The sequence below is a fragment of the Convolutriloba macropyga genome, chromosome 13 (genome assembly GCF_964194025.1).
Source record: "Convolutriloba macropyga chromosome 13, txConMacr16.3, whole genome shotgun sequence".
NCBI classification, from domain to species: domain Eukaryota; kingdom Metazoa; phylum Xenacoelomorpha; order Acoela; family Convolutidae; genus Convolutriloba; species Convolutriloba macropyga.
In genome coordinates this window covers 9,168,817-9,181,949 of record NC_134480.1, presented here as the reverse complement: position 1 = coordinate 9,181,949, position 13,133 = coordinate 9,168,817, and the positions used below count along the sequence as shown (strand labels likewise).

At 32.4% G+C, this 13,133-nt stretch overlaps 1 protein-coding gene and 10 non-coding genes across 11 annotated transcripts in view; all 11 read left to right on the top strand.

Moving 5' to 3' along the window:
- Positions 1 to 13,133, top strand: part of LOC142352043 (dynein axonemal heavy chain 1-like) — a 234,705-nt gene that overhangs the window by 150,865 nt on the left and 70,707 nt on the right.
- Positions 2,432 to 2,503, top strand: Trnaq-uug (transfer RNA glutamine (anticodon UUG)). The gene has a single exon. It is a non-coding gene; the product is annotated as a tRNA-Gln (tRNA).
- On the top strand, positions 3,509 to 3,580 carry Trnaq-uug (transfer RNA glutamine (anticodon UUG)). Its single transcript has one exon. It is a non-coding gene; the product is annotated as a tRNA-Gln (tRNA).
- Trnaq-uug (transfer RNA glutamine (anticodon UUG)) lies at positions 4,102 to 4,173 on the top strand. The gene has a single exon. It is a non-coding gene; the product is annotated as a tRNA-Gln (tRNA).
- Positions 4,695 to 4,766, top strand: Trnaq-uug (transfer RNA glutamine (anticodon UUG)). The gene has a single exon. It is a non-coding gene; the product is annotated as a tRNA-Gln (tRNA).
- Positions 6,094 to 6,165, top strand: Trnaq-uug (transfer RNA glutamine (anticodon UUG)). Its single transcript has one exon. It is a non-coding gene; the product is annotated as a tRNA-Gln (tRNA).
- Trnaq-uug (transfer RNA glutamine (anticodon UUG)) lies at positions 6,687 to 6,758 on the top strand. The gene has a single exon. It is a non-coding gene; the product is annotated as a tRNA-Gln (tRNA).
- Trnaq-uug (transfer RNA glutamine (anticodon UUG)) lies at positions 7,280 to 7,351 on the top strand. The gene has a single exon. It is a non-coding gene; the product is annotated as a tRNA-Gln (tRNA).
- Positions 8,728 to 8,799, top strand: Trnaq-uug (transfer RNA glutamine (anticodon UUG)). The gene has a single exon. It is a non-coding gene; the product is annotated as a tRNA-Gln (tRNA).
- Positions 11,247 to 11,318, top strand: Trnaq-uug (transfer RNA glutamine (anticodon UUG)). Its single transcript has one exon. It is a non-coding gene; the product is annotated as a tRNA-Gln (tRNA).
- Positions 12,322 to 12,393, top strand: Trnaq-uug (transfer RNA glutamine (anticodon UUG)). The gene has a single exon. It is a non-coding gene; the product is annotated as a tRNA-Gln (tRNA).

Genomic DNA, 13,133 nt, shown 5'->3' with positions numbered 1-13,133 from the left:
TATTAACATCATTGAAGACAAAAATAGGGGATCACAACGAGTCTCAACTTTTTAAGATTGCAAGCTGGCTCAAGAGCTTGCAGGTAATAAAAAACGAAGACTCGAAAAATCTGACTTAAAAAATACTAAAATTTCTGAATTGATAAACAATTTGAGCTCAAATTAGCAAATAGTAAAAAACATAGAAAAACAGTGAAAAACCTATTGGAATGAGTAGACAACCTTCACATGATTAGCACCTTGGACTTTGAATCCAAAGATCCGAGTTCAAATCTCGGTAGAACCTAAAGAATCACACATTCTCCTTTTTCGTACAATTGTGCGAAAAGAGCTTTGAAAGAGAAACGGATTTCTAAAAATTCACTTCCTTTTCAAAACTTGCACTGAGAAAAATTCAACAGATACTATTTTAAGGACACTTTATTAAGGAACGAGAACATTGTGCAATATCAGGTTCTATCTAAATTTTCTTTGTTTGTCCACCAGTACGCTATGCACTCTAAGTTAATGAGAAACTGCAAAAAACAAAAAATTAGATTTTTTTCTCGCCAGCGGGCTTAATAGCTTTCATGAGAAAAAAGAACACTAAAAAACTGACTTTGAAAATTTTAACATCGCTGAAACAACAAACAATTTGAGTTAAATTTTACAAGTACGAATGATAAACAAGAAAAACAGTGGAAAACATATTGAAATGAGTAGACAACCTTGACATGATTAGCACCTTAGACTTTGAATCCAAAGATCCGAGTTCAAATCTCGGTAGAACCTGAAGAAGCACACTTCCTTTTTTCGTCCAATTCTGAGAAAGGAGCTTTCAAAAAGAAACGGATTTTTAAAAATTCACTTCCTTTTAAAATGTACACTAACAAAATTTCAACAGATACTGTTTTAGTGACGATTTATTAAAGAACGAGAATATTGTGCTAAATCATGTTCTATTCTATCTATATTTTTTTATTTGTCACCCCGTACGCTAAGCACTCTAAGTTAATGAGAAGCTGCAAAAACTAAAAAATTTAGAATTTTTTCTTGCCAGCGGGCCCAATAGCTTTCATGAGAAAAACAACACTAAAAAATGTGACCTTGAAACTATTAACATCATTGAAGACAAAAATAGGGGATCACAACGAATCTCAACTTTTAAAGATTGCAAGCTGGCTCAAGAGCTTGCAGGTAATAAAAAACGAAGACTCGAAAAATCTGACTTAAAAAATACTAAAATTTCTGAATTGATAAACAATTTGAGCTCAATTTAGCAAATAGTAAAAAAACATAGAAAAACAGTGAAAAACCTATTGAAATGAGTGCATGCCAGTCACATGGTTCTATGGTGTAATGGTTAGCAATCAATCCAAAGATCCGAGTTCAAATCTCGGTAGAACCTAAAGAATCACACATTCTCTTTTTTCGCACAATTGTGCGAAAAAAGCTTTGAAAGAGAAACGGATTTCTAAAAATTCACTTCCTTTTAAAAACTTGCACTGAGAAAAATTCAACAGATACTATTTTAAGGACACTTTATTAAGGAACGAGAACATTGTGCAATATCAGGTTCTATCTAAATTTTCTTTGTTTGTCCACCCGTACGCTATGCACTCTAAGTTAATGAGAAATAGACAACCTTCACATGATTAGCATCTTAGACTTTGAATCCAAAGATCCGAGTTCAAATCTCGGTAGAGCCTGAAGAAGCACACATTTCCTTTTTTCGTCCAATTCTGAGAAAAGAGCTTTCAAAAATAAACGGATTTTTAAAAATTCACTTCCTTTTCAAAATGTACACTAACAAAAATTCAACAGATACTATTTTAGTGACGATTTATTAAAGAACGAGAATATTGTAATAAATCAGGTTCTATTCTATAAGAATAAGTTAATGAGAAGCTGCAAAAACCAAAAAAATTTAGAATTTTTTCTTGCTAGCGGGCCCAATAGCTTTCATGAAAAAAATAACACTAAAAAAATCTGACCTTGAAACTATTAACATCACTGAAGACAATTATTTTGAGCTAAGTTTTCCAAATAGAAATGATAAAAAACAACTGTTTCCGAAAGGAAAAGTAAAATGATCGATGATGAAAACTGTGAAAAATTTGTAGAAATGAGTAGAAGCTAGGCAAAAATTTAGAATTTTTTCTTGCCAGCGGGCCCAATAGCTTTCATGAGAAAAACAACACTACAAAATATGACCTTGAAACTATTAACATCATTGGAGACAAAAATAGGGGATCACAACGAGTCTCAACTTTTAAAGATTGCAAGCTGGCTCAAGAGCTTGCAGGTAATAAAAAACGAATACTCGAAAAATCTGACTTAAAAAATACTAAAATTTCTGAATAGATAAACAATTTGAGCTCAATTTAGCAAATAGTAAAAAACATAGAAAAACAGTGAAAAACCTATTGAAATGAGTGGATGCCAGTCACATGGTTCTATGGTGTAATGGTTAGCACCTTGGACTTTGAATCCAAAGATCCGAGTTCAAATCTCGGTAGAACCTAAAGAATCACACATTCTCTTTTTTCGTACAATTGTGCGAAAAGAGCTTTGAAAGAGAAACGGATTTCTAGAAATTCACTTCCTTTTAAAAACTTGCACTGAGAAAAATTCAACAGATACTATTTTAAGGACACTTTATTAAGGAACGAGAACATTGTGCAATATCAGGTTCTATCTAAATTTTCTTTGTTTGTCCACCCGTACGCTATGCACTCTAAGTTAATGAGAAACTGCAAAAAACAAAAAATTAGATTTTTTTCTTGCCAGCGGGCTTAATAGCTTTCATGAGAAAAAGAAAACTAGAAAACTGACTTTGAAAATTTTAACATCGCTGAAACAACAAACAATTTGAGTTAAATTTTACAAGTACAAATGATAAACAAGAAAAACAGTGGAAAACATATTGAAATGAGTAGACAACCTTCACATGATTAGCATCTTAGACTTTGAATCCAAAGATCCGAGTTCAAATCTCGGTAGAACCTGAAGAAGCACACATTTCCTTTTTTCGTCCAATTCTGAGAAAAGAGCTTTCAAAAATAAACGGATTTTTAAAAATTCACTTCCTTTTCAAAATGTACACTAACAAAAATTCAGCAGATACTATTTTAGTGACGATTTATTAAAGAACGAGAATATTGTGCTAAATCAGGTTCTATTCTATAAGAATAAGTTAATGAGAAGCTGCAAAAACCAAAAACTTTAGAATTTTTTCTTGCCAGCGGGCCCAATAGCTTTCATGAGAAAAACAACACTAAAAAATATGACCCTGAAACTATTAACATCATTGAAGACAAAAATAGGGGATCACAACGAGTCTCAACTTTTAATGATGGCAAGCTGGCTCAAGAGCTTGCAGGTAATAAAAAACGAAGACTCGAAAAATCTGACTGAAAAAATACTAAAATTTCTGAATTGATAAACAATTTGAGCTCAAATTAGCAAATAGTAAAAAACATAGAAAAACAGTGAAAAACCTATTGAAATGAGTGGCTGCCAGTCGCATGGTTCTATGGTGTAATGGTTAGCACCTTGGACTTTGAATCCAAAGATCCGAGTTCAAATCTCGGTAGAACCTGAAGAAGCACACATTTCCTTTTTTCGTCCAATTCTGAGAAAAGAGCTTTCAAAAATAAACGGATTTTTAAAAATTCACTTCCTTTTCAAAATGTACACTAACAAAAATTCAACAGATACTATTTTAATGACGATTTATTAAAGAACGAGAATATTGTGCTAAATCAGGTTCTATTCTATAAGAATAAGTTAATGAGAAGCTGCAAAAACCAAAAAATTTAGAATTTTTTCTTGCCAGCGGGCCCAATAGCTTTCATGAGAAAAACAACACTAAAAAATATGACCCTGAAACTATTAACATCATTGAAGACAAAAATAGGGGATCACAACGAGTCTCAACTTTTAAAGATTGCAAGCTGGCTCAAGAGCTTGCAGGTAATAAAAAACGAAGACTCGAAAAATCTGACTGAAAAAATACTAAAATTTCTGAATTGATAAACAATTTGAGCTCAAATTAGCAAATAGTAAAAAACATAGAAAAACAGTGAAAAACCTATTGAAATGAGTGGCTGCCAGTCGCATGGTTCTATGGTGTAATGGTTAGCACCTTGGACTTTGAATCCAAAGATCCGAGTTCAAATCTCGGTAGAACCTGAAGAAGCACACATTTCCTTTTTTCGTCCAATTCTGAGAAAAGAGCTTTCAAAAATAAACGGATTTTTAAAAATTCACTTCCTTTTCAAAATGTACACTAACAAAAATTCAACAGATACTATTTTAATGACGATTTATTAAAGAACGAGAATATTGTGCTAAATCAGGTTCTATTCTATAAGAATAAGTTAATGAGAAGCTGCAAAAACCAAAAAATTTAGAATTTTTTCTTGCCAGCGGGCCCAATAGCTTTCATGAGAAAAACAACACTAAAAAATATGACCCTGAAACTATTAACATCATTGAAGACAAAAATAGGGGATCACAACGAGTCTCAACTTTTAAAGATTGCAAGCTGGCTCAAGAGCTTGCAGGTAATAAAAAACGAAGACTCGAAAAATCTGACTTAAAAAATACTAAAATTTCTGAATTGATAAACAATTTGAGCTCAATTTAGCAAATAGTAAAAAACATAGAAAAACAGTGAAAAACCTATTGAAATGAGTGGATGCCAGTCACATGGTTCTATGGTGTAATGGTTAGCACCTTGGACTTTGAATCCAAAGATCCGAGTTCAAATCTCGGTAGAACCTAAAGAATCGCACATTCTCTTTTTACGTACAATTGTGCGAAAAGAGCTTTCAAAAATAAACGGATTTTTAAAAATTCACTTCCTTTTCAAAATGTACACTAACAAAAATTCAACAGATACTATTTTAGTGACGATTTTTAAAGAACGAGAATATTGTGCTAAATCAGGTTCTATTCTATAAGAATAAGTTAATGAGAAGCTGCAAAAACCAAAAAATTTAGATTTTTTTCTTGTTAGCGGGCCCAATAGCTTTCATGAAAAAAATAACACTCAAAAAATCTGACCTTGAAACTATTAACATCACTTAAGACAATTATTTTGAGCTAAGTTTTCCAAATAGAAATGATAAAAAACAACTGTTTCCGAAAGGAAAAGTAAAATGATCGATAATGAAAACTGTGAAAAATTTGTGCAAATGAGTAGAAGCCAGGCACATGGTTTTTGGTGTAATGGGTAGCACCTTGTACTTTGAGTCCAAAGATCCGAGATCAAGAGTTGCTAGAATTTCAGCGCTCCTGTTCTCAAATTCTGAAAAATTAAGGGCCACAACCAGTCTCAAGTTTTAAGAATTGCAAGCTGGCTCAAAGAATCGGACTTTGAAAACAGAAAAATTGCTGAAACGATAAACAATTTGAGCATAATTCGGCAACTAGAAAAAACATAAGAAAACAGTGAAAAACCTATTGAAACGAGTAGAGAACCTTCACATGGTTCTATGGTGTAATGGGTAGCACCATGGACTTTGAATCCAAAGATCCAAGTTCAAATCTCGGTATAACCTGAAGAAGCACACATTTCCTTTTTTCGTCCAATTCTGAGAAAAGAGCTTTCAAAAAGAATGGATTTCTAAAAATTCACTTCCTTTTCAAAATGTACACTTACAAAAATTCAACAGATACTATTTTATTGACGATTTATTAAAGAACGAGAACATTGTGCTAAATCAGGTTCTATTCTATCTATACTTTTTTTATTTGTCACCCCGTACGCTAAGCACTCGAGAAGCTGCAAAAACTAAAAACTTTAGAATTTTTTCTTGCCAGCGGGCCCAATAGCTTTCATGAGAAAAACAACACTAAAAAAATATGACCTTGAAACTATTAACATCATTGGAGACAATAATAGGGGATCACAACCAGTCTCAACTTTTAAAGATTGCAAGCTGGCTCACGAGCTTGCAGGTAATAAAAAACGAAGACTCGAAAAATCTGACTTAAAAAATACTAAAATTTCTGAATTGATAAACAATTTGAGCTCAATTTAGCAAATAGTAAAAAACATAGAAAAACAGTGAAAAACCTATTGAAATGAGTGGATGCCAGTCACATGGTTCTATGGTGTAATGGTTAGCACCTTGGACTTTGAATCCAAAGATCCGAGTTCAAATCTCGGTAGAACCTAAAGAATCGCACATTCTCTTTTTACGTACAATTGTGCGAAAAGAGCTTTCAAAAATAAACGGATTTTTAAAAATTCACTTCCTTTTCAAAATGTACACTAACAAAAATTCAACAGATACTATTTTAATGACGATTTATTAAAGAACGAGAATATTGTGCTAAATCAGGTTCTATTCTATAAGAATAAGTTAATGAGAAGCTGCAAAAACTAAAAAACTTAGAATTTTTTTTGCCAGCGGGCCCAATAGCTTTCATGAGAAAAACAACACTAAAGAAATATGACCTTGAAACTATTAACATCATTGAAGACAAAAATAGGGGATCACAACGAGTCTCAATTTTTAAAGATTGCAAGCTGGCTCAAGAGCTTGCAGGTAATAAAAAACGAAGACTCGAAAAATCTGACTTAAAAAATACTACAATTTCTGAATTGATAAACAATTTGAGCTCAAATTAGCAAATAGTAAAAAACATAGAAAAACAGTGAAAAACCTATTGAAATGAGTGGATGCCAGTCACATGGTTCTATGGTGTAATGGTTAGCACCTTGGACTTTGAATCCAAAGATCCGAGTTCAAATCTCGGTAGAACCTAAAGAATCGCACATTCTCTTTTTACGTACAATTGTGCGAAAAGAGCTTTCAAAAATAAACGGATTTTTAAAAATTCACTTCCTTTTCAAAATGTACACTAACAAAAATTCAACAGATACTATTTTAATGACGATTTATTAAAGAACGAGAATATTGTGCTAAATCAGGTTCTATTCTATAAGAATAAGTTAATGAGAAGCTGCAAAAACTAAAAAATTTAGAATTTTTTTTGCCAGCGGGCCCAATAGCTTTCATGAGAAAAACAACACTAAAGAAATATGACCTTGAAACTATTAACATCATTGAAGACAAAAATAGGGGATCACAACGATTCTCAATTTTTAAAGATTGCAAGCTGGCTCAAGAGCTTGCAGGTAATAAAAAACGAAGACTCGAAAAATCTGACTTAAAAAATACTACAATTTCTGAATTGATAAACAATTTGAGCTCAAATTAGCAAATAGTAAAAAACATAGAAAAACAGTGAAAAACCTATTGAAATGAGTGGATGCCAGTCACATGGTTCTATGGTGTAATGGTTAGCACCTTGGACTTTGAATCCAAAGATCCGAGTTCAAGTCTCGGTAGAACCTAAAGAATCACACATTCTCCTTTTTCGTACAATTGTGCGAAAAGAGCTTTGAAAGAGGAACGGATTTCTAAATATTCACTTCCTTTTCAAAACTTGCACTAAGAAAAATTCAACAGATACTATTTTAAGGACAATTTATTAAGGAACGAGAACATTGTGCAATATCAGGTTCTATGTAAATTTTCTTTGTTTGTCCCCCGTACGCTATGCACTCTAAGTTAATGAGAAACTGCAAAAAACAAAAAATTAGATTTTTTTCTTGCCAGCGGGCTTAATAGCTTTCATGAGAAAAAGAAAACTAAAAAACTGACTTTGAAAATTTTAACATCGCCGAAACAACAAACAGTTTGAGCTAAATTTTACAAATACAAATGATAAACAAAAAATATTTCCGAACAAAGGAATTAAAATGATCGATGAAACAAACTGTGAAAAACCTATTGAAATTAGTAGAAGCCAGGCACAAGAATTTATGGTGTAATGGGTAGCACCTTGTACTTTGAATCTAAGGATCCCAGTTCAAGAGTTGCTAGAATTTCAGCGCTCCTGTTCTCCGTAAAAACTGCAAAATTAGGGAGTCACAGCCATTCTCAACTTTTAAAGATTGCAAGCTGGCTCAAGAGCTTTCAGGTAAAAAACAAAGTCTTAAAAAGTCTGACTTTATAAATGCTAAAAATGCTGAAACGATAAACAATTTGAGCTCAGATTTGGAAATAGAAAAAACATAGAAAAACAGTGAAAAACATATTGAAATGAGTAGACAACCTTCACATGATTAGCACCTTGGACTTTGAATCCAAAGATCTGAGTTCAAATCTCGGTAGAACCTAACGAAGCACACATTTACTTTTTTCGTTCAATTCTGCGAAAAAAGCTTTCAAAAAGAAAAGGATTTCTAAAAGTTCAGTTCCTTTTCAAAATTTACACTAACAAAAATTCAACAGATACTATTTTATTGACGATTTATTAAAGAACGAGAACATTGTGCTAAATCAGGTTCTATTCTATCTATATTTTCTTTATTTGTCACCCCGTACGCTAAGCACTCGAGAAGCTGCAAAAACTAAAAACTTTAGAATTTTTTCTTGCCAGCGGGCCCAATAGCTTTCATGAGAAAAACAACACTAAAAAATATGACCTTGAAACTATTAACATCATTGGAGACAATAATAGGGGATCACAACCAGTCTCAACTTTTAAAGATTGCAAGCTGGCTCAAGAGCTTGCAGGTAATAAAAAAACGAAGACTCGAAAAATCTGACTTGAAAAATACTAAAATTTCTGAATTGATAAACAATTTGAGCTCAATTTAACAAATAGTAAAAAACATAGAAAAACAATGAAAAACCTATTGAAATGAGTGGATTCCAGTCACATGGTTCTATGGTGTAATGGTTAGCACCTTGGAATTTGAATCCAAAGATCCGAGTTCAAATCTCGGTAGAACCTAAAAAATCACACATTCTCCTTTTTCGTACAATTGTGCGAAAAGAGCTTTGAAAGAGAAACGGATTTCTAAAAATTCACCTCCTTTTCAAAACTTGCACTGAGAAAAATTCAACAGATACTATTTTAAGGACAATTTATTAAGGAACGAGAACATTGTGCAATATCAGGTTCTATGTTAATTTTCTTTGTTTGTCCCCCCGTACGCTATGCACTCTAAGTTAATGAGAAACTGCAAAAAAACAAAAAATTAGATTTTTTTCTTGCTACCGGCCTAATGGGTTTCATGAGAAAAAAGAACACTAAAAAACTGACTTTGAAAATTTTAACATCGCCGAAACAACAAACAGTTTGAGCTAAATTTTACAAATACAAATGATAAACAAAAAATATTTCCGAACAAAGGAATTAAAATGATCGATGAAACAAACTGTGAAAAACCTATTGAAATTAGTAGAAGCCAGGCACAAGAATTTATGGTGTAATGGGTAGCACCTTGTACTTTGAATCTAAGGATCCCAGTTCAAGAGTTGCTAGAATTTCAGCGCTCCTGTTCTCCGTAAAAACTGCAAAATTAGGGAGTCACAGCCATTCTCAACTTTTAAAGATTGCAAGCTGGCTCAAGAGCTTTCAGGTAAAAAACGAAGACTTAAAAAGTCTGACTTTATAAATGCTAAAAATGCTGAAACGATAAACAATTTGAGCTCAGATTTGGAAATAGAAAAAACATAGAAAAACAGTGAAAAACATATTGAAATGAGTAGACAACCTTCACATGATTAGCACCTTGGACTTTGAATCCAAAGATCCGAGTTCAAATCTCGGTAGAACCTAACGAAGCACACATTTACTTTTTTCGTTCAATTCTGCGAAAAAAGCTTTCAAAAAGAAAAGGATTTCTAAAAGTTCAGTTCCTTTTCAAAATTTACACTAACAAAAATTCAACAGATACTATTTTATTGACGATTTATTAAAGAACGAGAACATTGTGCTAAATCAGGTTCTATTCTATCTATATTTTCTTTATTTGTCACCCCGTACGCTAAGCACTCTAAGTTAATGAGAAGCTGCAAAAACTAAAAAATTTAGAATTTTTTTTGCCAGCGGGCCCAATAGCTTTCATGAGAAAAACAACACTAAAGAAATATGACCTTGAAACTATTAACATCATTGAAGACAAAAATAGGGGATCACAACGAGTCTCAATTTTTAAAGATTGCAAGCTGGCTCAAGAGCTTGCAGGTAATAAAAAACGAAGACTCGAAAAATCTGACTTAAAAAATACTAAAATTTCTGAATTGATAAACAATTTGAGCTCAATTTAGCAAATAGTAAAAAACATAGAAAAACAGTGAAAAACATATTGAAATGAGTAGACAACCTTCACATGATTAGCACCTTGGACTTTGAATCCAAAGATCCGAGTTCAAATCTCGGTAGAACCTAAAGAATCACAGATTCTCCTTTTTCGTACAATTAGCGAAAAGAGCTTTGAAAGATAAACGGATTTCTAAAAATTCACTTCCTTTTCAAAACTTGCACTGAGAAAAATTCAACAGATACTATTTTAAGGACACTTTATTAAGGAACGAGAACATTGTGCAATATCAGGTTCTATCTAAATCTTCTTTGTTTGTCCCCCCGTACGCTATGCACTCTAAGTTAATGAGAAACTGCAAAAAACGAAAAATTAGATTTTTTTCTCGCCAGCGAGCTTAATAGCTTTCATGAGAAAAAGAACACTAAAAAACTGACTTTGAAAATTTTAACATCGCTGAAACAACAAACAATTTGAGTTAAATTTTACAAGTACAATTGATAAACAAGAAAAACAGTGGAAAACATATTGAAATGAGTAGACAACCTTCACATGATTAGCATCTTAGACTTTGAATCCAAAGATCCGAGTTCAAATCTCGATAGAACCTGAAGAAGCACACATTTCCTTTTTTCGTCCAATTCTGAGAAAAGAGCTTTCAAAAATAAACGGATTTTTGAAAATTCACTTCCTTTTCAAAATGTAACTTAACAAAAATTCAACAGATACTATTTTAGTGACGATTTATTAAGGAACGAGAATATTGTGCTAAATCAGGTTCTATTCTATAAGAATAAGTTAATGAGAAGCTGCAAAAACCAAAAAATTTAGAATTTTTTTTTGCCAGCGGGCCCAATAGATTTCATGAGAAAAACAACACTAAAGAAATATGACCTTGAAACTATTAACATCATTGAAGACAAAAATAGGGGATCACAACGAGTCTCAATTTTTAAAGATTGCAAGCTGGCTCGAGAGCTTGCAGGTAATAAAAAACGAAGACTCGAAAAATCTGACTTAAAAAATACTAAAATTTCTGAATTGATAAACAATTTGAGCTCAATTTAGCAAATAGTAAAAAACATAGAAAAACAGTGAAAAACCTATTGAAATGAGTGGCTGCCAGTCACAAGGTTCTATGGTGTAATGGGTAGCACTTTGGACTTTGAATCCAAAGATCCGAGTTCAAATCTTGGTAGAACCTAAAGAATCACACATTCTCCTTTTTCGTACAATTAGCGAAAAGAGCTTTGAAAGATAAACGGATTTCTAAAAATTCACTTCCTTTTCAAAACTTGCACTGAGAAAAATTCAACAGATACTATTTTAAGGACACTTTATTAAGGAACGAGAACATTGTGCAATATCAGGTTCTATCTAAATCTTCTTTGTTTGTCCCCCCGTACGCTATGCACTCTAAGTTAATGAGAAACTGCAAAAAACAAAAAATTAGACTTTTTTTCTCGCCAGCGAGCTTAATAGCTTTCATGAGAAAAAGAACACTAAAAAACTGACTTTGAAAATTTTAACATCGCTGAAACAACAAACAATTTGAGTTAAATTTTACAAGTACAAATGATAAACAAGAAAAACAGTGGAAAACATGTTGAAATGAGTAGACAACCTTCACAAGATTAGCATCTTAGACTTTGAATCCAAAGATCCGAGTTCAAATCTCGGTAGAACCTGAAGAAGCACACATTTCCTTTTTTCGTCCAATTCTGAGAAAAGAGCTTTCAAAAATAAACGGATTTTTGAAAATTCACTTCCTTTTCAAAATGTAACTTAACAAAAATTCAACAGATACTATTTTAGTGACGATTTATTAAGGAACGAGAATATTGTGCTAAATCAGGTTCTATTCTATAAGAATAAGTTAATGAGAAGCTGCAAAAACCAAAAAATTTAGAATTTTTTTTTGCCAGCGGGCCCAATAGATTTCATGAGAAAAACAACACTAAAAAATATGACCCTGAAACTATTAACATCATTGAAGACAAAAATAGGGGATCACAACCAGTCTCAACTATTAAAGATTGCAAGCTGGCTCAAGAGATTGCAGGTAAAAAAACGAAGACTCGAAAAATCTGACTTTAAAAATACTAAAATTTCTGAATTGATAAACAATTTGAGCTCAATTTAGCAATTAGAAAAGAACATAGAAAAACATTGAAAAACCTATTGAAATGAATGGATGACAGTCACATGGTTCTATGGTGGAATGGTTAGCACCTTGGACTTTGAATCCAAAGATCCGAGTTCAAATCTCGGTAGAACCTAAAGAATCACACATTCTCCTTTTTCGTACAATTATGCGAAAAGAGCTTTGAAAGAGAAACGGATTTCTAAAAATTCACTTCCTTTTCAAAACTTGCACTGAGAAAAATGCAACAGATACTATTTTAAGGACACTTTATTAAGGAACGAGAACATTGTGCAATATCAGGTTCTATCTAAATCTTCTTTGTTTGTCCACCCGTACGCTATGCACTCTAAGTTAATGAGAAACTGCAAAAAACAAAAAATTAGATTTTTTTCTCGCCAGCGAGCTTAATAGCTTTCATGAGAAAAAGAACACTAAAAAACTGACTTTGAAAATTTTAACATCGCTGAAACAACAAACAATTTGAGTTAAATTTTACAAGTACAAATGATAAACAAGAAAAACAGTGGAAAACATGTTGAAATGAGTAGACAACCTTCAGAAGATTAGCATCTTAGACTTTGAATCCAAATATCCGAGTTCAAATCTCGGTAGAACCTGAAGAAGCACACATTTCCTTTTTTCGTCCAATTCTGAGAAAAGAGCTTTCAAAAATAAACGGAATTTTAAAAATTCACTTCCTTTTCAAAATTTACACTAACAAAAATTCAAAAGATACTATTTTAGTGACGATTTATTAAGGAACGAGAATATTGTGCTAAATCAGGTTCTTTTCTATAAGAATAAGTTAATGAGAAGCTGCAAAAACCAAAAAATTTAGAATTTTTTCTTGCCAGCGGGCCCAATAGCTTTCAT